This window comes from Marmota monax, unplaced genomic scaffold (genome assembly GCF_021218885.2).
Source record: "Marmota monax isolate L192 unplaced genomic scaffold, Marmota_monax_Labrador192_F-V1.1 WCK01_AAM20220418_F8-fsc00124, whole genome shotgun sequence".
Taxonomy (NCBI): domain Eukaryota; kingdom Metazoa; phylum Chordata; class Mammalia; order Rodentia; family Sciuridae; genus Marmota; species Marmota monax.
Window position 1 is genome coordinate 4499743 of NW_026692505.1, and position 26740 is coordinate 4526482.

The 26740-nt window shown below is 36.1% G+C and overlaps 1 protein-coding gene across 14 annotated transcripts in view; it reads right to left on the minus strand.

Annotated features, from left to right (window-relative positions):
• Window positions 1-26740, minus strand: part of Ptprd (protein tyrosine phosphatase receptor type D) — a 2207759-nt gene that overhangs the window by 1387220 nt on the left and 793799 nt on the right. For all 14 annotated transcript variants that reach the window (XM_058579708.1, XM_058579705.1, XM_058579707.1 and 11 more), the window contains one exon: window positions 20736-20777. The gene's annotated coding sequence lies outside the window, so the exon portion shown is untranslated. The remainder of the gene's footprint in view (window positions 1-20735; window positions 20778-26740) is intronic.

The following is a 26740-nucleotide window of genomic DNA, read 5'->3' on the forward strand; positions in this document are numbered from 1 at the left end:
AATGTAAGAACTTTGGGAACTCAGGGATTCATGGAAACTTTCCTATTGGAAAATTTTTTTAAATATTTCTTATGTAGATGAACACAGTATCTTTATTTTTATGTAGTGCTGAGGATCGAACCCAGTGCCTCACACGTTTCAGGCAAGCGCTCTGCCACTGAGCCACAACCCCAGCCCCTATTGACCTGTTTTTAAACTTTTGTATTCCCTCCCCTAGTTCCTAAAGCCCATCTGCTTCCTGCAAAGGTCTAAAGTTTTGATTTATTCTATTTCCATTTCCATGTGGGGGATTAAGTAAAGGTGCTTACAGCACAGCCTGATGGATGAGCAGCCTGTTAGCTCCACTTTCACCAAGCATTAAAAGATGTTACAGGACATTAAAGCACCACTAGGGAAAAAAGCCTCAGCAATAAAATACTGGTTAATTTTGATCTTCCAGTACAACTCCTTATATAATTTCAGAATGGTTTTGGTCCCTTTCCTGTTACAATAAACTAGTCTTTGAATGAAAATATAAAACATACACATTCATATCCATACAAACAAAAATGCTTATAGGTCCTCCTTTTAAAATCTGGATTAACTAAATAATGAACATTTAAAATCCTGAATGCAAGAACACCCCATATTTGGACTTTGTGTAAATCTTATGTACGCAGGTTCCCTCCAAGATGACTTGGGGTCCAGATTTTACTTTTTTTAAAACACAAAAACTTTTTATCCATGCCAAGGCTGGGAGAACTTGAAGAATTAATTCTGACAACTTCAGAGTCAGCTCTGCTACCTTCAGTGAAACTTGGATGCTGTTCAGTGTTGCCTAATCCACTCCACCACTGAAGTCACAAAAAAGATTATGCTCAATATTCTTAGTCCCAGTTAGCTGATAGAGCTTACTTTATTTTTGAGTTTCAAGGTTATCTGTGAAATAACACATGAAGTCATCACATGTGGATGTGAATCTCAGTTTCATCCCTGACACTCTTTTTGATCTTAGTGAATTAATTCAACATCACAACCTTAGTTAACACATCTATAAAATAGAAATAAGGACCACTAACTATGGAATAATTTGTGTCACATCCCTCTCCCCAAAATGACATGTCTGAGGTTCTAACCACCAGTAACTTTAAAAGTGACCTTATTTGGAAATGGGAACTTTCACAGAGGTAATCAAGTTGAAGTGAGGTCATATTAAAGTACAATGGGCTTCTGATCCAATAAAACTGAAAAAGAACACCATGTGAAGAACAGATATGTGGGCAATATGCCATGTGTTGATGAAGGCAGACACTGGAACTATGCATCTACTATTTAAAGATGCCTAAAATTTCTAGTAGAACACAGAAGCTAGGCAAGAGGCACAGAACTGGTGTATCCTCACAGGCCTCATAAGGAACTGGCCCTGTCAAGACCGTGATTTTTCAATGTCAAGCCTACAAAAGTGTGAGACTTATGTTGTTTAAGCCACTCAGTTTGTGGTACTTTATTATGCTTACCTTAGGAAACTAATACACCACCCAACAAGTCAATAGTGTGGTTTAAATAAAATGATTTGTGAAACACCTGACATAGCATAAACCTTAACAAATTATTAACAACACTGGTAGAACATTTTGAAACAAACAGTTGATGGAGTATGTAACAACTACACTAGATTGATTTCTCATTTCTGTTTTTTTTGATATTCAGATACCAAAATATCATGGTGGTGAGGCATTAGTGGAGACATGAATTATAAAGGAGATAAATCTCATACCAGTCAGTGTGTGCTAATCATTTGAATCCCCTGTAAATGGTTTGGCAGGAGAGGAGGTTGGAACACTTAGCTAAATTGAAGTTTGGGGATTATCTATGAATTTAAAGTATCCATGCCATTTTGGCCCCTATTAGCACAAGTAATTGAGAGGAAAATCTTGCCAGTTATGCTTTTCCATAAGGCTTAATGTGGACTTCAATATTTAAGTAACTCATTAGCAGGCTTAAATGGTACCATGGAAAAACTTTAAATAACATAAAAGATAGTCCTGACCTTCATTTTAGAGATGAGTAAATTGAGGCCCATAGAGGTTATATTGAACTCAAGGTCATATAGTTTACATTGGAAAAGCTGACATTAGAATTCTAGTCTCCTAATTTTCTGTTAAAAAAAATAATTGAGTGTGCCTTTCAGGATTCTGTGAATGATAACTTTTGGAATTCTGTGGAGCTTTTGCTATTATCACAACCCCAATGCTGCCCATAATTTTTTTGTTTGTTTGTTTTAATATTTTTTAGTTGTCAATGGACCTTTATTTTTTTATATGCAGTGCTGAAAATCAAACCCAGTGCCTCACACATGCTAGGCAAGTGCTCTACCACTGAGCCACAACCCTAGTCCTGCTCATAGAATCTTAAGGCTAAGGTTGAGGGGTTTTAGGTTCAGAGAGAAGAAAGTGACATTGTTTAACATTTTCAATAAAGAAGTCTCAAAAGTTGCATTTGGGGAAGGGGAGAGCAGTGGGGCAGAGGGCAATTATTTTTACACTGAAATTATTAGCTGTATAACACATTTAGAGAAATCTTTTTACATTGTTTATAAGATCCATTAAATGTGACCTGACAAGACCTTTCTAGGACAAGTCATCAAAGCCCTAAATGGTGTCTGGAAATGCAACAACCTCAGATTGAAGTCATTTGCATTATATTATAAAAAAAAAAAAAAAAAAACACAGGGCACTGTGGCCAGCAGGATTGCTGGGATGGCTGCACTTTGGTCCCTAGATGATTTTTGCAAACAGAGTGTACTCATCCTCTGCTTCACAACTAACCCCACTTAAATTCAAGCGAGCCATCCCCTTTCACCTCTGTCGTGCTCAGCTTTTGAGTAGGCCTGGTGGGAAGACATACTAGGCTTTTAATAGAACAAACTTTGTTTCATTGCATTTTCTTTATTCACTTCGGTTTATTATTTTATATTTCCAGTCTTTATAGGGCATTTCCATGTTGCTTTCCCTAAGGACATCACTACTGTAATTGAGGATCCAGTTTAGAATCTATTCCAGAAAGAATCATTCCATTTTATTTTCCAGCTTCATAGCCCAGAACCAGAACTTTTCAAAAGATACTGAATAACGCCAGGGCAGGGACCCTCTGGACAACCTATCAATTTGTATTATGATGTGAATTATGGCTTTACCCACCAGAGCTGGTATAGTTAAGTGTCTGTCAGTGTTTCCATTATATTTTGAGGGTGTCTTACTTGGCTGCAAAAATACCCTTCAGGCTGAAGCATGGGAGGCCAATCTAGGAAGGACTTTCTCCTTTGTTTAGTTTTACTTTTTAAAAACAGCTGCTCTCTTTTGTGTTTGCTTGTACATGTTTTAAAATAAAGGTTTAGGTTTCCAAATCAAGGTGCTGCCGGAAAGATGGTGGATTTAGTGAGGTGAGCGCATGGTATTAAAGGTCACAAGTGCTGGTGGAATCCACATTTTGAAGATTTGTAATCTCCAAGGTGAACCAACAATGTTTCAATGGGCTACCAATGTCCTCTAAAATTATATGTGTAATTATTAGAACTCTGACTTTTATATCCCGAAATTTCATGTATTTTTAGGTGCATTATTAGGATTTGCCTTTGTCTTCCCTTCACAGTGCCCTTAGCCTTACTCTGAATCCATGTAAGTTCTTGCTCTTCCTGCAAAACCTAGCTCAACTTTCCCATTTTCTAAGACTTTCCAGACTCCTCCAAACAGATTCAGGGAGTCTTCCCTTAAGCTCATTTAACATCTAACACCTAGCTCTCATATAGCGAGGGAGCAATAATAGTATGCCATTTGTCTTTGTGTTCCTTTAGTAGGCTGTGCCAATTGAGGCTAAGGACTAAGTCCTCCTATTCATTAGCGAAATGCTAGACATATTATACATGCTCAACAAGCATTGGTTGCATGAATGAATGACAGAGTGGAATACATGATCTATGAAATAGGATTAGTGACAAAAACACTCAAACAAAAGAGCAGCTTTTTTAAAATAAAGAATATCTGTACTATGATTTCCCACTCTCTAGTTTTCAATCTTCCAGAGGGTACATATTCTTATATGCCCCATAATGAAGAATCTTTCAGAAAATTTGATGACTTGTAAACTTTCACAAGAACAGATATATGCAACAGGAAATCTCTCTTTTGATAAAGTTGAGAAAATTACTGATCACAGAGCTAGGAGATGGAGTGTTTGTTCTGACTTAGTTACTGACTCTGTGACCCTCTTCAAGTTACTTAAGAGCTCAGTGATTCAATCTCTCTGCAAATGGAGATAAATAGTAGCTGTTCATGCCTACTTCACAGAGATATATGGGGGCAAAAGTCTTAGCATGTCTGACATATTTTAAAGAGAAAAAGCTGAACTACATATGTTCTGTACAATTAAATATTATACTATTATTGCATGCTGTATCCTAAATAAAAACTTATTGCTAAGAAGGCTATTTTGTTGAAATTATTTTAATCTAACAACAAAATATAAATGGAAGATTTAGTACTTCTACTTGTCATGAACACTTGGAAATATCCATTCCAAAAAGAAAGGAAATGAAAAGTAGGTTGTTCAATTGTTTTTGCATCTGGAATTTCAGGGTGGTCCATGTGATTATCATGATGGAGAAGCTGTTGTGTTCTACATGAATTTCCAAACACATTTTCAAGAAAAGGTGCTAAATAGAATAACAGATCCTTTTAGAACAAAATGATTAGAGGATTTTTTTTTTCCATAATCATCCATGAATCATCTGCTTCAGTATAATTTGGAGTATTATAAATGTAGAGTAACATATTCGTTCTGAATTTAAGGAGTAAGAAATTTGGGGGAGACATTTTTAAAAAACAAGGAACATTGTGTGTGAGACAACATATTTAGATGATTCCCACTATGACACCCAGGTTTGAGAACTGTCATAAGAGCTTGCTCAGGAGGCAAATGGAGAGTGCACACAGGCTACAAGATCAACAGCAGGAAACAGAACTTCCTTTTGTAGCAAGGGCTGATTAAATTTCTTGTCTAGAAACCACCATACTATTGTTTTTTCTTTGATACAGTTTGTGAAAGAAATTAATCCTGATTTTTGTGAGGGAAAAGATATTCTGGGAAAATTGAAGCAGATTGGACAAAAATAGGAATTGCCAGCTTTTCTAGTTTGCAATCAAGGTTCAAAAGTAATCTGTTTACAGGGAAGGCAGGGCTCCTTCATTCTTTCCTCTGTGTTATCCAGAACCAATCTGCTTCAGGTTCAGGATCATTTCGATATTTTTCTGTGGGTTTGTCCTTCCTGTCACTATCAAGAAAAACTGGGGAAAATATAAAACAAACTACTGTTATAATGCTCCTCTATCATTAAGCTATACAGCTTTATTGTTTTGCTTCTGTAAGTTAGTACACAGTCATGCAGAAATCCAACAATTTTAAAAAAGAATACAGAGACAAATGCAAAACACCTGAAGTTCTGATACAGCATAGCAATTACTGCTCTCATTTTGGTGAGTATTTTTCTAGAGCTATACACTTACCACAGAATGTGATTGCATTTATCTAAAATTATACTATAATTAAATTTACATATATTTACATAAATAAATATAAAAATATGCTTACACACAATTTTATATTATATTTTACATGTTGTTTTATCATTTGTTTTTCCATATCAATGATGCTTTTAAAATTCTTATGATTATAAATACCTATGTTAGCAACTGGAAAATAATTAGACCCAGCTTAGAGCTGTTGTTGGCTGTTTTGTCTCCTTCACTTGTCTTGAAGAAATGTATCCCCCTTAGGAAGCCTCTATATTTCATATTTTAATCAGGGACACCTGGGAACCTCCTTCTTTCACCCCCAACTCTAAATTCTACCTCAAACCACTTTAGCCAAACATATTATAGGGACTAACAAATAAACATGGGTTTTGAGGGTTTTCTGGTGCAATAGTCATTTAAGACTCCTTAGCATCTAAGTAACCTGCAGCCTGTGGTTTCTCTCTTTTTTGCTTTTTCATGACTTCTATCTGCATTTCCTGGAGAGTAATTTCCAAAACACTAGTTCCTTTGAGTGCAAATGAGTGCTAAATCATAGTCAAGATTTATTTGAATGCTCACAATGTTCTAAGTATATAATATGTATTTCTTTACTGAATTCTTGCAACCACCATATAAGGTCAGAGTCATTCCTGTTTACATAGAAATGCTGAGGGAGCCTACATCTCAAGGAGGTTAAATAGAATGCCCATACAATTTATTCATAGTGGAGCAAGTAGAAGTGGGGAAAAGGGGAGGAACTCTTTAATGGATACAGTTTCTTTTTGAAATAGTCAAAGTATTTCCGAAATTGAGGTTGTGAATATATCTTGATGTATAAATGCTGCTGAATTAGTACTTTAAGACCATTAATTTTATAATAAGGGAAGTATACCTCAATAAAAATAATTAGTGGGATAAGGAATTAAATCTAATCTGATTTCAGAGACCACACTTAACCATTACACAACACTGTTTCACACATGGCTATACTGACTCTATATTTTTCCAAATTAAATAACATTAATAAATTTTGACTAGGGAAATCCCAAGTGTCTTTGTCATACTGATAAACATGCTAAATCTTCCACAGGGTGATGTGGTATATAGGGGAGTGGTGAGTAGTGTTCCTTAAGTCACTTTTTCTATAGGGATAATTTTATCTGGATAATTTCCAGATGAATATGCCCATAAAATACATTGAAGGAATCACTTTTCTACAAAGCAACAAAAAGACCTCTTTCTAAAGAATTATTTTAATAATTATGTCAACAAAGCTTCACAGAAAATTCAAGCACTACAATAAAAACTGGGTAATTTATGATCATTTCCTTAGCAATTGTTCTTAACAGAGTAAAAGCACAAAGGAAAACTAAATAATTTCATCTTTTATTCTCCACTTGAAAAAAAATTAGTATTTTCTCTTTAGTTAAGTTTCATGCAAATAGCAGTTCTGCTATGTACACATGAAACTATTTAAATTTTATAATAAAACAAAGATGTAGGACAGTGTACATTTGGCATCTGCAATTTTAGTATAGGAGCTTCTGGATTTAAACAAGTCTTTCATAAGCAACTGAAAGAACAAACTTTCTAAATTTGAAAAATAATTGATGCTTTATGTAAATTTTGTTGTTTCAGTTTTTGCTCACTTATTTTTCTCTGTAGGGAAGATGATTTCAGAAAAGGAAAGTTAAAGAAGTTGAAAATTCAGAGCAATAATTTAGTACAAAATAATTTTCTCCATGAGCAAAACCAGCTTATAACACAATCCTATTCCCTTTTTCTAAATTAGTCACTATAATATCATAGAAAAAAAATGTTTTAGAATTTAAAACTGAGTTTACAAGTCCTATTTACGTATATTCTCATGACTCAATTTCCTTATCTTAATATGGATATATCTGAATTTTCAGGGAGAACATAACATATACATGCTAAACAATCCTTTCAAAACTAGGCTTAAACATTTCAATTTCCTGCTCATGAGAACTAAGAATTCTGACTTTCCTATTTTCCTCCAGTTTGCTGTCTTATTTGACTCCAATTACCTCTATGCAGTCTGCAGTCCATTCAGAGCCATTCCCTCCAATCTCTGATCTCTAACTTATGGTTATTAAAAATTTGGCATTGCTTGCATTTGGATAATCCTCACTACCATTTCTGCTGGTGAACCTCCAGCATTGCTGGGTAAATGTTCCCACAAAATCCCAACTGGATGCACTGTAAATATAACCTAAGGCCCTTAGTCTATATTTTAACTACACAGCTCTTACCCTAATAGCAAAAGTGGTAAAACAAAAAAAGAGGAAAGTTACACTCTCCCTCATTATACTTAATGTGTCTTACATAATAAAAAGCCTCATTTCTTTCCTCATAAGAAAATGGGCGAGAGCTTCCAATCACTCCTGCAAGGTAGGCGGGCCTGCGACCCACCGGCAGAAGAGGAGCAGCAGCCTGCTGAGAGGCAGAGCCGCCCCCTCCCCCTGCGCCGGCAAGGTAGACAGAACTGTGACCACCCACAGAGCAGGCCCAGCGGCCTGCTGAGGGGCAGAGCCGCCCCCCACCCCCCGCGCCTGGCCCGCGGAGGGGCAGAGCTTCCAATCACTCCTGCAAGGTAGGTGGGCCTGCAACCCACCGGCAGAAGAGGCGCAGTGGCCTGCTGAGAGGCAGAGCCGCCCCCTCCCCCCGCACCTGCAAGGTAGACGGAACTGTGACCACCATCAGAACAGGCCAGACCTGCAACCGACAGACAGAACAGGCCCAGTGGCCTGAGGAAGGGTAGAGCCGCCCCGCCCCCCGCGCCTGCAAGGTAGGCGGACCTGCGACCCACTGGCAGAACAGCCCCAGAGGCCTGCAGAGGGGCAGTGCCGCTGCCTGCGCCTGCAAAGTAGGCAGAACTGCGACCACCGACAGAACAAGCCTAGCGGCCCGCAGAGGGACAGAGTCGCTGCCCGCGCCTGCAAGGTAGGTGGACCTGCTACCGACCAGCAGAGCAGGCCCAGTGGCCTGCTGGCGTGGTAGGCACATTGCCCCAATTGGAGGAGGGGCAGAGCCGCCGCCCATGCCTGCGAGGGAGACTTTGCAACTATACAAGACCAATATAAATATATAGGGGAAAATTCAATAGCACAACAGTTTCACCAAGTAGAAAGGAACGCGAACAGTATGAAGAGACAAGGAAAGAAAGGACCATAAGCAATGCAGGTCAACTCAACGTTAGAAGAGGTAATAGCGGCAGCAGATGGAATGTCAGATAAAGAATTCAGGATATACATGCTTCAGATGATCTGGAGTCTCAAGGAAGACATCAGACAGCAAAATCAGACAATGAAAGATCACTTCAACAATGAATTACATAAACAAATCCAAGAAGCAAAAGATCAACTATACAGGGAGATAGAGGTTATAAAAAACAAACAAACAGAAATCCTAGAAATGCAGGAAGCAATAAACCAACTTAAAAACTCAATTGAGAATACTACCAGCAGAATAGAACACTTAGAAGATAGAACATCAGACAATGAAGACAAAGTATTTCAACTTGAAAAGAACATAGACAGCTCAGCAAGGCTGTTAAGAAACCATGAGCAGAACATCCAAGAAATATGGGATAACATTAAGAGACCAAATTTAAGAGTCATTGGGATACAAGAAGGGACAGAACTCCAAACCAAAGGAATGAGCAATCTATTCAATGAAATAATACGAGAAAACTTCCCAGACTTGAAGAATGAGACAGAATCCCAAATCCTAGAAGCCTACAGGACGCCGAATGTGCAAAATCATAAGAGACCCACACCTAGACACATTATAATGAAGATGCCCAACATACAGAATAAGGAGAGAATTTTAAAAGCTACAAGAGAAAGGAAGCAGATTACATTTAGGGGTAAGCCAATCAGGATAACAGCTGATCTTTCAACACAGACTCTGAAAGCTAGAAGATCCTGGAATAACATATTTCAAACACTGAAAGAAAATGGGTTCCAACCAAGAATTGTGTTTCCAGCGAAATTAAGCTTCAGGATGGAAGATGAAATTAAAACCTTCCACGATAAACAAAAGTTAAAAGAATTTGCAGCTAGAAAACCATCTCTTCTAAACATCCTTGGCAAAATATTACAGGAAGAGGAAATGGAAAATAACAATGAAAACCAACAGTGGGAGGTAGGACAGTAAAGGGGGGAAAAATAATCAAAGAGGAAAACAAACCATGTTTAGTAACATAAATAAACAAATATGGATGGAACAACAACCCATATCTCAATAATAACCCTAAATGTTAATGGCTTAAACTCACCAATCAAGAGACACAGGCTAGTAGAATGGATCACAAAACAAGACCCAACAATATGCTGCCTACAGGAGACGCATTTGATAGGAAAAGACATACATAGGCTGAAGGTGAAAGGTTGGGAAAAATCATATCACTCATATGGACTTCGGAAACAAGCAGGAGTGTCCATACTCATATCAAATAAAATAGATTTCAAGCCAAAGTTAATCAAAAGGGATAAAGAGGGACACTACATACTGCTTAAGGGAACCATACACCAACAAGACATAACAATCATAAATATATATGCCCCAAACAATGGTGCAGCTATGTTCATCAAACAAACTCTTCTCAAGTTCAAGAGTCTAATAGACCACCATACAATAATCATGGGAGACTTCAACACACCTCTCTCGCTACTGGACAGATCTTCCAAACAAAAGTTGAATAAAGAAACTATAGAACTCAATAACACAATTAATAACCTAGACTTAATTGACATATATAGAATATACCACCCAACATCAAGCAGTTACACTTTTTTCTCAGCAGCACATGGATCCTTCTCAAAAATAGATCATATATTATGTCACAGGGAAACTCTTAGACAATACAAAGGAGTAGAGACAATACCATGCATCTTATCTGATCATAATGGAATGAAACTGAAAAAAAACGATAAAAGAAGGAAGGAAAAAGCATACATCACTTGGAGAATGAACAATAGGTTACTGAATGATCAATGGTTTATAGAAGACATCAAGGAGGAAATTAAAAAATTCTTAGAGATTAATGAAAACACTGACACAACATATCGGAATCTATGGGACACATTGAAAGCAGTTCTAAGAGGAAAATTCATTGCTTGGAGTTCATTCCTTAAAAAAAGAAAAAAACAACAAATAAATGATCTCATACTTCATCTCAAAATCCTAGAAAAAGAAGAGCAAAACAACAGCAAAAGAAGTAGAAGGCAAGAAATAATTAAAATCAGAGCTGAAATTAATGAAATCGAAACAAAAGAAACAATTGAAAAAATTGACAAAACTTTAAAGAGGAACTAATACCAATACTTTTCAAGCTACTTCGGGAAATAGAAAAAGAATGAGAACTTCCAAATTCATTCTACGAGGCCAACATCACCCTGATACCTAAACCAGACAAAGACACTTCAAAGAAAGAAAACTACAGACCAATATCTCTAATGAACCTAGATGCAAAAATCCTCAATAAATTTCTGGCGAATCGGGTACAAAAACATATCAAAAAAATTGTGCACCATGATCAAGTAGGATTCATCCCTGGGATGCAAGGCTGGTTCAATATACGGAAATCAATAAATGTTATTCACCACACATCAATAGACTTAAAAATAAGAACCATATGATCATCTCGATAGATGCAGAAAAAGCATTCGACAAAGTACAGCATCCCTTTATGTTCAAAACTCTAGAAAAACTAGGGATAACAGGAACATACCTCAATATTGTAAAAGCAATCTATGCTAAGCCTCAGGCTAGCATCATTCTGAATGGAGAAAAATTGAAGGCATTCCCTCTAAAATCTGGAACAAGACAGGGATGCCCTCTCTCACCACTTCTGTTCAACATATTTCTCGAAACACTGGCCAGAGCAATTAGACAGACGAAAGAAATTAAAGGCATCAAAATAGGAAAAGAAGAACTTAAATTATCACTATTTGCAGATGACATGATTCTATACCTAGCAGACCCAAAAGGCTCTACAAAGAAACTATTAGAGCTAATAAACGAATTCAGCAACGTGGCAGGATATAAAATCAACACGTATAAATCAAAGGCATTCCTGTATATCATCGACAAATCCTCTGAAATGGAAATGAGGACAACCACTCCATTCAAAATATCTTCAAAAAAAATAAAATACTTGGGAATCAACCTAACAAAAGAGGTGAAAGACTTATACAATGAAAACTACAGAACCCTAAAGAGAGAAATAGAAGAAGATCTTAGAAGATGGAAAAATATACCCTGTTCATGGATAGGCAGAACTAACATCATCAAAATGGTGATATTACCAAAAGTTCTCTATAGGTTTAATGCAATGCCAATCAAAATCCCAACGGCATTTCTCGTAGAAATAGAGAAAGCAATCATGAAATCCATATGGAAAAATAAACGACCCAGAATAGCAAAAACAACTCTAAGCAGGAAGTGTGAATCAGGCAGTATAGCGATACCAGACTTCAAACTATACTACAGAGCAATAGTAACAAAAACAGCATGGTACTGGTACCAAAACAGGCGGGTGGACCAATGGTACAGAATAGAGGACACAGAAACCAATCCACAAAACTACAACTACCTTATATTTGATAAAGTGGCTAAAAGCATGCAATGGAGGAAGGATAGCATCTTCAACAAATGGTGCTGGGAAAACTGGAAATCCATATGCAACAAAATGAAACTGAATCCCTTTCTCTCGCCATGCACAAAAGTGAATTCAAAATGGATCAAGGAGCTTGATATCAAATCAGAGACACGCCGTCTGATAGAAGAAAAAGTTGGCTACGATCTACATACTGTGGGGTCGGGCTCCAAATTCCTCAATAGGACACCCATAGCACAAAAGTTAATAACTAGAATCAACAAATGGGACTTACTCAAACTAAAAAGTTTTTTCTCAGCAAAAGAAACAATAAGAGAGGTAAATAGAGAGCCTACATCCTGGGAACAAATCTTTACTCCTCACACTTCAGATAGAGCCCTAATATCCAGAGTATACAAAGAACTCAAAAAATTAGACAATAAGAGAACAAACAACCCAATCAACAAATGGGCCAAGGACCTGAACAGACACTTCTCAGAGGAGGACATACAGTCAATCAACAAGTACATGAAAAAATGCTCACCATCTCTAGCAGTCAGAGAAATGCAAATCAAAACCACCCTAAGATACCATCTCACTCCAGTTAGATTGGCAGCCATTAGGAAGTCAAACAACAACAAGTGCTGGCGAGGATGTGGGGAAAAGGGTACACTTGCACATTGCTGGTGGGACTGCAAATTGGTGCAGCCAATTTGGAAAGCAGTATGGAGATTTCTTGGAAAGCTGGGAATGGAGCCACCATTTGACCCAGCTATTCCCCTTCTTGGTCTATTCCCTAAAGACCTAAAAAGAACATGCTACAGGGACACTGCTACATCGATGTTCATAGCAGCACAGTTCACAATAGCAAGACTGTGCAACCAACCTAGATGCCCTTCAATAGATGAATGGATAAAAAAATGTGGCATTTATACACTATGGAGTATTACTCTGCATTAAAAAATGACAAAATCATAGAATTACAGGGAAATGGATGGCATTAGAGCAGATTATGCTAAGTGAAGCTAGCCAATCCCTAAAAAACAAATGCCAAATGTCTTCTTTGATATAAGGAGAGTAACTAAGAACAGAGTAGGGTCGAAGAGCATGAGAAGAAGATTAATATTAAACAGGGATGAGAGGTGGGAGGGAAAGGGAGAGAGAAGGGAAATTGCATGGAAATGGAAGGAGACCCTCAGAGTTATACAAAAGTACATACAAGAGGAAGTGAGGGGAAAGGGAAAAATAATACAAGGGGGACAAATGAATGTCAGTAGAGGGGGCAGAGAGAGAAGAGGGGAGGGGAGGGAAGGGGAGGGGGGATAGTAGAGAATAGGAAAGGCAGCAGAACACAACAGACACTAGTATGGCAATATGTAAATCAATGGATGTGTAACTGATGTAATTCTGCAATCTGTATATGGGGTAAAAATGGGAGCTCATAACCCACTTGAATCAAAGTGTGAAATATGATATATCAAGAACTATGTAATGTTTTGAACAACCAACAATAAAAAATTAAAAAAAAAAAGAAAATGGGCATAATTCAATATAGGCTCTGTATTGAAGAACTACACATCTTCTCTTTTTTGAAATCTGACCTGTGTCCCCCAGAGATGGAAACTGTTGAGAGGTGGGATGAACATAAGGAGGGTAAACCTTGTTCACATCTGACATACCAGGTGACCATATAGAATTAGACCTCAACAGGTGATCTGAAAAGGCAGCCAAAGATGACTGTGAGAAAGGCCACCTTGGAGCATGTGGGTTCCAGGTTTGTAGAAAGCACAGAAGGCAAGAGACAGAGCAGTGGTGACAACCAAGCACTCTCCTGGGTAGATAGACATTTGCCATGGAAAGTTACATGTGGAAATATGGTGTCTTTCCCCCCTGCATAGTACAAACCTAGACAAATCACAGCAGGGAGGGAAGAAGGGATGTAGGAAAGCAGAGCATGCCAGGCATGGTGGCACAAGCCTATTATCCCAGCAGCCTTGGAGGCTGAGACAGGAAAATCGCGAGTTCAAAGCCAGCATCAAAATGGTGAGACACTAAGCAACTCAGTGAGACCCTGTCTCTAAATAAAATACAAAATATGGCTGTGGATGTGGTTCAGTGGTCTACTGCCCCTGAGTCCAATCCCTGGTACCTCCATCGCAACTTCCCCCAAAAAGAAAGCAGAGAACTTCGGCATCTCTTCCTTTCCTTCCCTCATCTTGGTCTGCTTCTATACTTCACCCTGTCACTCCACACCCATAGACCTAGAGCAAGTAGACTATTAAGTCCACCCTGTGAGGGGGATTGAACCCATGGCCTTATACATGGAATGCAAGCACTCTACCAATTGAGCTAAATCCCCAGCTCTGAACTGAACTTTATTTATTAGTGTTTTGAGAAGTATCTCTCTACAAAGTGTCTACCCTGTTTCCATGAGTAGTCTGAGTTCTAGACTGTAGCCCCACTATGCTTATACTGTTTCCCTGTGTCAAAGCCACATGCCAGAATATATTTTTATGTTTTTTTTTCCCCACTGGAAAACTAATATATCTTAAAAGAAAAGTAAAAAGCTGAGTTACAAGTGATAAGACCTAATGTAAGATTTCAAGTACAGGAAATAATTCATAGCAGCATTACTAGTAACTGCCAAAAACTGGAACCAGCTCACATATCTTCTATTAGATAAACAAATTGTAGCACAAACATATAATTGAATACTGCTCAATAATAAAAATAAATAATGACGCATGCAACAAATTGGGTGGGTCTCCAGAAAATTATGCTGTGCAACAAAGCCAGTTCCTAAAGGATCCCATTTATATACCATGTTTTAAAATAGAGGGCAAAGTAGTAGCTGATGGAGATCAGGCATAGAGTGGAAATGGGAAAATAAAAGGGACAGAGTATGGTTATAAAAAGACAACATGAAAGATCTTTGTACTGTTGGAACTCTTCAGGATCTTAACTGTGAGGGTAGATACATGAGCCTACACAGGTGATAAAATTGTATAAAACTTAAGTTATTACAAATAGCAATAAGCAACATTAGTGGTTTATCTTAATTTAAATATCCTGGTGGTGATACGAGTTTTGCAAAATGTTACTATTAGGGAACACTGGGCATAGAATACAAGAACCCTGATTTATAATTCACAGCTGCACATTAATATACAATTATCTCAATAAAAATTTCAATTACATTAAAATATAAAAATTATCTATTACTGCTCCCATAAATTGCTTTTTTTAAAAATCATTTATTTCTACAGAAACTAACAATTACTTCTAATTTCCTAAACCTAAACCTGGAATAATTCCACACTCTTCTGCTCTTCTCTGACTTTATATTGATCACTTATGTTTTCTAAACAGTATTTTTATATTCATTTCATTGGCATATTGATCTGCTCAAATACAGACTGAGTGTACTGAAAACCAAATTTACTTTCTCATAGTTCTGGAAGCTGGAAGTCCAAGACACATTGTTCCTGCAGATATCAGCCAAGGTTCCAAACCCAAGGTTCCAAAAGGCTCTGCCCTCAATAGCTCTGCAGGGAAGTCCTGCCCAGGGACTCTGAGCAGAGGCCATTTGGTCTGTTGAAACAGACATTGACCTGGATGACTTCTGAATAAACTCTGGTGTTTGTTTTATTTTGGAAGATTAGCATGTTTGCAGCCAAATAGCTCTATTGCCTCATCCTGTTAAATCCAAGAAATCCAACAGCCTTGAAGATATTTTGTCTTATTTTTGTCCCCTTCAGTTCAAACTGTCAGTTTATTTATATAAATTAATAAATTCTTCCTGAAGTGTAGACAAAGTCTTGGTATCTTTAAAGTAGTCTTTCTCATCTTTGTAATATACTTAAATTTTCCCAAATCTTTAAATTCTGGTTCTTTTGTGTTAAAATTTCTTCTTCAAATCATCTCTCTCCTCTGACATTTTACTATAAATAGCCAGAACTCTTTCAAAACTTTGCTTAGAAATCTCCTCATCTAAATATCCAGTGTCATTACTCACAAATTCTACCTTCCACAAAACATTAGCAAACAATTCAGCCAAGTGTTTTCCTACTTTGTAATATAAATACCCTTTCCTCCAGTTTCCAATAACATGTTCCTCTTTTCCATCTGAGATTTTATCATAATTACATGTATTTCTAGCATGCACCTCAGACCTTCTTCAGCCTCTATCCACTATCAAGTTCCAAAGCCACTTCTACATTTTTAGGTAGCAGTCATAGCAGCACCTCTTTTCTTGGTATCAATCTCTCTCAGAGCTCAGGCTACCATAACAAAATACCATAGACCTGATGGTTTAAACATCAGAAGTGTGTTTCTCATGGTTTTGGAGAACAGAAGGCCAAAATGAAGCTTCCAAAAAACTGGATCTAATAATGTGGCTCTTCTCTTGGCTTGGTAGTGGCTGCCATTTTGCTTCATGTTTACATGATCTCTTTGTGTATGTGTGTGTGTGTGTGTGCGCGCGTGCGTGCGTGTAGACAGACAGTGGAGAAAAGGAGATCTTTGCTCTCTTCCTTGCAATAGGATCCTATCAGATTAGGATCCCATCTTTATGAGTTTACTTAACCTAACTGTCTCCTAAAAGCTCTTTCTTAAAATATAATCACCTTGAAACTTATGGTTTCAACATATACATTTTAAGAAGACACAATTCAGTCCATAGAAATCATTTCCCCCTGATGCATAATAGATTACTACAAATTTAGTGTCTTAAAATAACTCACATTTATTATCTCATAGTTTTCCTGGGTAAATCTATGCATAGTCTTGTGCAAGCCTACATCAAGACAATGGCTAGATTGAGTTCTTGAGGAGAGAGTCATCCAGGAATAAATCTACTTTCAATTTGACACAGGTGGTTGGCAGAAATTATTTCCTTTTGACTGTAGGACTAAGGATCTTTATTTTTTGCTGGTTGTTGGCCAGAGACCGTTCTCAGTATCTGGAGACCACCTGAGTTCCTCAAGACTGCCTTAATTCCTTTCCATGTGGCCCTGTCTACGGCCTCCAGCAACAGAGCATGTTACTTCTTTTTTTAAAAAAAATTTTTTTAGTTGTTGATGGACCTTTGTTTTATTCATTTATTTATATGTGGTGCTGAGAATTGAACCCAGTGCTTCACACATGTGAGGCAAGCACTCTACCACTGAGCCACAACCCCAGCCCACATGTTGTTTCTTAATGTCCATGAAAGGTGAAAGAAGGAATACACTAACAAGGTGTAGTCTTGTATGATTTAACAAACTAATAGGTTTGCCATTGTATCACCTTTAACATATAGTAACATCAAAGGCATGAGGCGTTTTTGCCTTAGCCATAGCCTGTTGGTAAGAAGCAAGTCAGAAGTCCTACCCATACTTAAGAGGAGGGGATTACCCAGAGGTGTGACCTTGGGAAGGAACCATGGGAGCCATAGGAGAGTGTATTCAGCACATTCATGTAAAATATAAACCATATGTTAAAATTTTGGGAAAAAATAGAAGTAATTCACCTACCCACCACAGAGAAAATCACTCTTAATGATCAGCCAGGTGTGCTTTTCCAGTCTTTTTCTAAGTGTTCTCTTAGAACTATATCCCCTAACAAAAGTACATTATATGTGTATCTGTTTGATTACCTCTATATCTTCTGATATATAAAATATGTAAGCATATGTATAAAAGAGGTTGGGTACTATAATTTCGTAGTTTTTCCTGTTTTTAAGAACACGCTTCCTCAAATGATCTTGAAAATCTTGAATTTTAGTAACTGTAAAATATCTTGTTACATATACTAAAATATGTATAGTCTCATTACTTAATACTTGTTTCCCATTATGTTATGAGACCGTGACAAACACCCTTATACATAAATATTAGACCTGTAAAATAATACTCTAAATGCATCTTAAATCTATAACTTAGAGGAAAAAATGGGGAGGATTTAGCTTCCCAATGTTGTACAGTCACTGTTTCAGTTCTCAGAATAGATTCCTAGTAATTTCTCTGCCTTTACTTTTGACATTTGCCCATCCTCTTGTTTTACATTTTACAATTATATGGCCAAGTAATCATTACATTGATGCCTAGGGTAACTTAACCTTGCAAGAAACCAGATTGATTAAGATATCTTTTCTACGTTTCCCCCCTCTAGTAGGACCTCTCCAATGTAACACATTGTACTAAAATTATGTATTTATATGTTTCTTTCCATATAAGATTATAACTCCCTTGAGGGTAAAGAGCATCTATCTCATCTTTGTATTTTTAGCACCTAATGCAATATATGATGCAAAGTATTTTCTTAATAAAGGAGCTAAAGTAAACTGTTAAGCTAAGTTAAAAAATGTATGCTATGAATGCATAATTTTTCTTAGCCATATACATTTTAAAATGTGATTTCCTTCCTTGACTGCATTAACAAAACCTAAAATTAAATCGAGATACTAGCCCCCCAGAAAAAGAAACAAACCTCATTCAATATAAACACACTTAGCCTTATATGTAACTCTTAAAAAAATGGAATGTCAATAAAAATTGAACTTGCAATAACTCTCCCCCACAAAAATGGTGACCAACCAAAGATAAATATTATTGTATATGTTTATGTAACTTAAAACTTACTATGATATATTAGAATCATTCTTATTCTATTTATAGAATGATTGAGAGGATTATTATAAAGTTTAAAACAAAATCTAATGCATTACAGAAATGGAAAGCAGTAAGATAGCATTTATTAAATGCCTACTTTGTAACAGATACAAGTACCACCTAAGGACCATTATTATGTCATTTTAGTCCCTATGCAACCCCAGAGATAATGATAAGTAAATTCATTTTCTATCTGACGTAACTTGCCCAGGATTTCCACAGCCAGTAAGTGACAGTCAAACCCCAATCCAGGATGGTCCAGTTTCAGAGCCAAGACTCTCCCAATTCTAGAAGACTTAGAAAATACCCTAGTTTTCAATTCACTACCAGCAATGTCATTCCCTGGTACATCAGAAAAAAAGAATAGTAATGACTAACAGCAGGCTTGAGGTTGAGGCCACACATCCATGGGAAATCAAGATTACTTGCCTTGTGCAGTTCGATTTAGTTTTCTGCCAAAAGTCATGCCAAAGCCTGACACAATGGAGATTTGTGCCTGGAGCCATTCATTCTCTGTCTGGCAATGCACATTAGCTGCATATTTTCCTTGGATATTCTAAAGTCACATCAGTCTCTGAACAGGGACTCAATCACTCAGAAGAAAATTATGTGAAAAACAGGGTCAAGAAAAATCTGGGAGTGTGTTTCGATTTTAAAATCTCAGAAAATTATCTACATATACATTTAAAGAGTGTTTTTTCATATAAGAGCAATGTGGTAGAATACATAAACCGTATGTTTGAGTCAGATACAATTAGAGATGGATATATGAGTGTATTTCCCCAATTATTATGTTTGTATGAAATAGAATAGGCATCAATTACTTGTAATGATAGTGTATACACACATGCACACCCCTCCCCATATTTGTCTCATAACCCCAAACCAATGCCCCCAATTATTTTAACTATAAATTTACTTCTACACACAGAAAAATAAAGCACACTGTCTCACTAGCTCATCTGTGAAGTTGGAATGAACCTGAACTAGGTTGATGATCTAGAAAAACTTTTGAGAAACTATCATCAGCCATTGTGAATATATTTGATTTATAATGTCTCTAGGAAAAAAAAAAAACACCAAAACTTCTCTTCCTTCCTTATCCTGGAGCTCACTTACATCTTTTATGCTCTAGTTTGAGAAATTACTCTCTTGATACTTCCTCTTAGAAAAGGATTGGCAATTAATAGCTCCTACATGTGAGATTCATTTTTCAGTTTCCATCCCTGTCTACTATTGTTCTTTAGAGTCTTAATTCCCTTGCTCTTTCCTCATAGGTTCTCCTTATATATCTTTTTAATGATTCTTGACCTCCATTTTTTTTTTTGGCAATAACATTCTAGTTTGAAATAACAGGTATCCTGTACTGACCTTGAACAACTCTTGTATCTTTCTTGTAGTACATTTATATACTTCTTACTGAGCTGTTGGTCTAATTATTTTCATAATATTTCCTTTTCCAAATAGATTTATAATTCTGACTTGATTTCTCTATTTGTTCACCCAAAATCCAGACACTTATAAATAATTCTTTCCTGATAATTCTAGGCACATATAATCTTATTTCAGTAATTAAATCATGATGGTCATTAAATACTGCTAAACACCTTCCATCAAATTTGGAATAATCCCATGGTTTTAATTGAGAGGGAATTAATGATGACAGTTCTTAGAACACAGTTTGTGAGGATTGAGGCTTTCTGTACCCAGGCAATGATATATATTTGATAATTAGATTTCTGATTCTGATATTTTCTCACTAGAATATTTTTGTCTGATGTAAGAGTACATATTATATACTGTACAGTAACATGAAACACAATACCATATAGCTAAGCATGCAACAGTAATATAATTATTATAAAATTTTATACTTTATTCACATAGAAAATCTGAAACATATTAAATACATACCTTTGTCCAAGGCACATCCTGCTATGGTCTCAGGACAGGAACCTAATGGAAAAAAATATATATATTCTTATAAATATACCTAATGTAATAAAAATACTGGGAAATACCAGTACATAAAACTAAAACATGGTTTAAAGCTCAACCATTGATCATAATGTATATCCACATATGAACGTTAAAAAGACATCCTATTTTTGATCTTTCTAACTGAAGTTCATTAACAAAAAGAACAGGATATAAATATTCTGTAATGCTCCTTGATTTGAACCCCTAAAACACCTCTATATTTTTATGTCTTAAAAGAAACTTTATTCCCAGGAAGAAGCATAGAAGCAGATTTTGTTTCTGATACTCAAATGTCAGTGTCACACAAAAACTCAGAATTATCTCTTTTCAAACATGCTACATGAATTTTGCTATAAGAAGATGAAGAATCAGGTTAAACAGATTTTACAATAATAAAAGCTTTATAATATTTGCTCATCAAAAAGTGGCAGTGGAGCACCAATTAAAATGAACAGAGAATCATTTGCACAGTAATAACATTTCAAACTTGGAGGCAATGAATCTAGAGGGAAAGTGCAGATAATAGATTTAAATGTGTTCAAATGAACTTGGGTAATTTAGAAATCAAAAGGAAATAGAATCACGAGTTGCTGAACTAAAGCCCAATATTTTCATCATTTCCATTTTATTATTCTATTAGATTCCTAATTTTTAAGTGTGTTCAGAGAACCACCTCTGTAAAGGCACAGATCTAGATCTGAAGATTCACATTGCAAATGGTAACGCTAATCACAAGAACTTCAAATAAATGTTGAACGAAATCTCACTCATTTTGTTCATATTTTTTGACATTTTAGCTACCTAAAATATCCAGATGTTGGGAAACAAACCAGAAAATGTCAACTTCCTTTTTGTGATCTTTATTAGTACTTTCAAGTAAAATTTGATAGTGAATGGTAAAATCTATAAAGCAAAAATTTAAAAAAAAATTATTTTTCTTCCAGAATTTACATTTAAAAACCTCAAAGAATTTTAGTTGTAGATGGTATCTGAGTGGATAATCAAGTAAATAGAATGCAAAATATCACCTGAGGGGTTTCCATTGTTACATGGAATGAAGCACTTTTAAGACATCAAGATACCAAGTGTCCTAGATAGAGGTGGTGGTGGTCCAGAAGGATGGGCGTGTACACACGTCCATGGTGTTCAGCCAAATTGCTTAAAAGGAACTCTGTACACACACAAATATATGTGTATACAGATAAAGAAAAAAATACAGTCTAGGCCAATGTTTTTGTTTTATGGACAAAACTAGAATTTCATGTGTCCTGGATTTGAACCTTGGTTCCTTGGACTATGCCAGCCCAGACTTTGAGTCATTGACATAAACTTGAGAGCCAGATTTTCACTTCCAATTAAGTTGTTGTGAATGTTAAATGGGTTTCTACAAATGAGTTGCTTAGAACACTTTCCAAAACATAGTAAGTGGCCAAAAGATGCCAGCTATTAAAAACTACAAAATGTTGAAACGTAAAAATAGTTCTTCAAAAACATTAAATGATTTAGATTCATTTATATACCTTATTCATAACTGATATTTCTAAACTGCTATTCATCTGTCAGTTGGAAAAAATTTTTTTAAATTATGGTTATGTGTAAAATAATTGAGAAACTCAAGTATGGATGACAAACTTTATTCATGAATTTTGCATCAGAGAAATTGAAATAAAAATGCTTTTTATTTTATTGGAATAAGGCATTTAAAATGATTCCTAATAGCTGTAATTTTATGTTCTGGGTTTACTTGTGGTCTGGCATGACTAGAGGAACAGAAAATATCCTCAAATGACAAGGAAACACTTAATGTTTTCCACAGGTCAAGCAAGAATCCAACTGTTTAATATCCATGGGGATACAAGTATGAAGCAAAGGGTTCTATAAAACTCTAGAGAGTCAGCATCACTGCCAGGCTAAAATAAATTCATCATGGAAACACATGGCATTACAAGGCCACAGCTGAACAGAGAGGAAATGGGTAAACCAACTTAGAATATCTACATTTCTCTGACCATGAGAAATAGTTGGTGCATTATAATTTGGATTAAAGTTGCTTGGTATGATTTTTCTGATAGACACATAAACCCTATCATGCAAATATTTTTATAGAAAGGAAGGAGGAGACACCCTTATTTTTTGAAGATTGGTTTAGTTCAACTGAATGTAGGCTAAACTTAAGAAGAAAAGAGACTGAAGAATGAACAAAAATGAACGAAGTAAAAACAAAGGAAATAAAGAAAAAAAATAACTGTACCCTCAGAAGAAAAAGTTGTAAATGTCAAGCCTGAAAGGTGGACAATACTTGTTAACTACTCTGTGACTAGAAGCTCCTAGGTACCTGATGATGGGGGTGCAGACAGTGCCCACATCATATCATGGTTTTTCTCAGTGGTTCCCAACCAGGGTGCCTTCTGGCTGCTCCCTCCCACCACCATGCACATTTAACAGTTTCTGGACACATTTTGGCTTTTTGTAACTGCAGGTGAGGCGTTACTGGCATCGAATGACAGGTGCCAGGGACCTTGCAAATCATCTTCTAATGTACAGGACAGCCCCTCAAAATAGAGGGTTATGCAGGGCCAAATGTCCATAGTGCATTGTGCTTAAAAATGCCTGTCGGATTTTTCAGGGGACATGGAATCCTCTCTCTTTCTCAACTCTTCACAAATCCTCCAAAATTATGGGATCATATCATCTGCTTAGAGTGAATCTTCCAGGAGAAAGGGGATTAACCTCTGGGAAGAATCCTAACAAGAGGATATTCTAGATGTTAGTAACCTACCTAAACATTAACCAGCTACTACTATAGTCAGGATTAAACACAAGCTGTACAGTTACCAGTCACCACTCTTTTACCCTAGGCCAGTCTGAATCTGACAGACAACTTAATTTCTGTTCTTTTACTCAAATGTTGTACCTCATCAGAAGATATTAGATTATATGATATTAGCTTTATTCTTTTTAAGAATCCCTAAATTCAAAGACTGACATTATCCTATTTGAAGATGAAGTGACAGGTTATTTGCCTTATCATTATAAGAAATTTTACTTTACATCATAATTCAATAGGTAACAACCAAAAACCTTTTTAAATTAAAAAATGATTTAATCTTATTGTTTTGTTTTAAATTTGCAACAAAGTGACAACTACTATAAGCAAAACTAAGATATATTTCCATGGGAATTTATATAAAGGTAAAATATGTACCGTGACTTGAACTAAAATTAATCCTTAAATACAGTAAGTATAGTGGTTATCACTTCATGTAACCTCAAGTGTAGTTCTGCACTGTTCACATTGTGCTCATTTGAAAACTTCACACTATTATAATGCAAGAGCATTTAACATATGAAATATGAATGCTTTCTTAATATTGATTTAATGGGATTTACAATCTCAAAAAAACAGGCAGGCCATGTTCTATTTGCTGATTGTCTCTAAGGGTCTGTGCTAAGATCAAATATCTGTGGGAAAATTAATTCCTTAAAATAGTTAACTAATTCCAGATAAATTTATATAGCTAAAAGCAGTGAATTCAGGAAAGAAAGAGAGAAAGGAGGTCAGGCAATATTTGGAAATAAGATCTTTTAAAAGATAATTAAGTTAAAATGATGGCACTAGTGTACATCCTAATCCATGTGACTAGAGCCCTTAAAAGAAGAGGTTAGGACACAGAGACAGAAGAAGGCTGAAGAAGTTTTGTTTGCTATTACTGTGACTTAAAAGAGAGGTCTATATTTAGAGCAAATTTGGAAAAGGTCAAGTATGCACCCCAATATCATAGGACCTATAAAACCTTCTGAAATTTTGACTAGAAGAGCTGTTCTTACAAAGTAGATCTAAGACAACAATTACTTCATAACAATAGAATCACTGTTTTAGGCCCAAATAAAATGATCATCAGAATGATTCATTCTTTTTATGCCCAACATGCAAACTTTAGTCAAGATACTCTTCTCATTATTAACTATTATATTTGATAAATTTGGTTATACTATGTATGTATATTTAGTACAAGTGTATATATTATATATGTACATATTGTATAAACATATATCTAACTTCCAGAGATACACATGAGAACAATATTGTATCATTCCTTACTATTTATTTAAAGTTGCCCAGTACTTGCTAAGGCATGCATAGTGCATATATGTAGAAGCTGCATTTAAAAAATATTTCCGGTGCCTCATTCATATTATAGAGAATAATTTTGTCATTTATGGTAAAATTGGCTGTATCCATTCCCTTAACTGTAATGGAATTAACCATATCACTTAAGTCAAGCTTAAAAGTCATCAAGCTTATCATAGAAGCCTTTTTCCAGATCAAATTATTTTCCCCTATAAATGCTGTCAAAAGATCATAATGCCATGTAGTAGAGTTATTATATGTCATCTTCTTTAAATATTGTCTTTAAAGCAACTTAGTTTTTATCCCTACTGATACATGGCCCAGTCACCGCCCCCCCCCCCAAAAAAAAATAACTCCCTATTCATGTATGGTCAATCTCAGTAGATATTGCTGCATTCCAATGAAGGATGCAATACATAATATGTAATTTGAATTTAAGAGATCAAATATAGCTGTTATTTAAAATAATTTCTTTGTGTATGCTTGTTATAAAACAAGACATGCTTGTGAACAAAGATTTAGAAACATATACAAAATCATGATGTACAACATTTTTCTGTCATAAAAATATGGTGACAATGAGTAATTAGTGAATAAATAACTATGTATCAAAAATAGTGCATTTAAATTTTAAGGAGAAACTAGACATTTTAATATACTGTTATCATGGACTCTATCTTGTCCCCCAAAATCGTATGTTGAAGTCCTAACACTCTGTACGTTAGAATGTGAGTATATGTGGAGATAAAGTCTTTTAAAAGGTAATTAAGTTAAAATGATGTCTTTGGCATGGGCCCTAATCCAATATCTCCGGTGTCTGAAAGAGGAGAAGATTAGGACAAATACACCAAAGGAGGAAAGACCATAAAACAACAACAAAAAACCAACCAACCAACCACACAACAACAACAATAACAACAAACAAAAAAAAAATGAGGAGATGACCATCTACAAGCTAAGGAGAGAGGCCCTCAGAAATAATTAACTCTGCTGACATCTTTATTTTGGACATTTATTCCCCAGAATCATATGAAAATAAATTTCTGTTCTTTTAGTTGCCCAGGGTGTGACACTTTGTTTTGGATGTCCTAGCACATTACAATAACTGATCATTCCCAATGTTAGAGTGCAGTTCTAAAAAAACTAAAAATGAATAAAAAAATGTGACAGGTGTACTTATCTTCAGTTTTCTCCCATTTTTCATCCGAAATTTATCCTTCTGTTTCATGAGCTCCTTATAGACAATGCACTCTTGGTGCTCCCAGGATTCAGAGGGTTTTCATTCAATGGACAGTCTTCCCTGCCCTGCCTCTCCAGAAGTACTCTCAGAGTGTCAAAACACACTGCTCCTGACCTAAAGACTTTAATTGTTCAGAACACCTTGGTGTGTATCAGTCTTTGAAGATATTTATCTACACAAAGTAAATAATACCTGATTTATGCAGCAAATCTTTTGTGTTGTTTTGACTTGTTTTGATAGTAATGAGCAGGTGTGAAGAAATTGCCATCTTCGCTTATTGCTGGTGGCAGCATAAATTGGAAAGCAATTTGCCAGCATGTATCAGAGTCTTAAAAATATTTGCTCCTGCCAGACACGATGGTGCGTGCCTGTGACCCCAGCTATTCAGGAGGCTGAGGCAGAAGGATTGGGAGTTCTTGAACAGCCTGGACAATTTAGTTAGACACCGTCTCAAAATAAAAACCAAAAAGGGCTGAGGATGTAGCTCCATGACAGAGAACTGGGTTCTTGCCCTAGTCCCATACACAAAAAATTTACTCTCTTTTACCAGTTATTTCACCTCTGAGA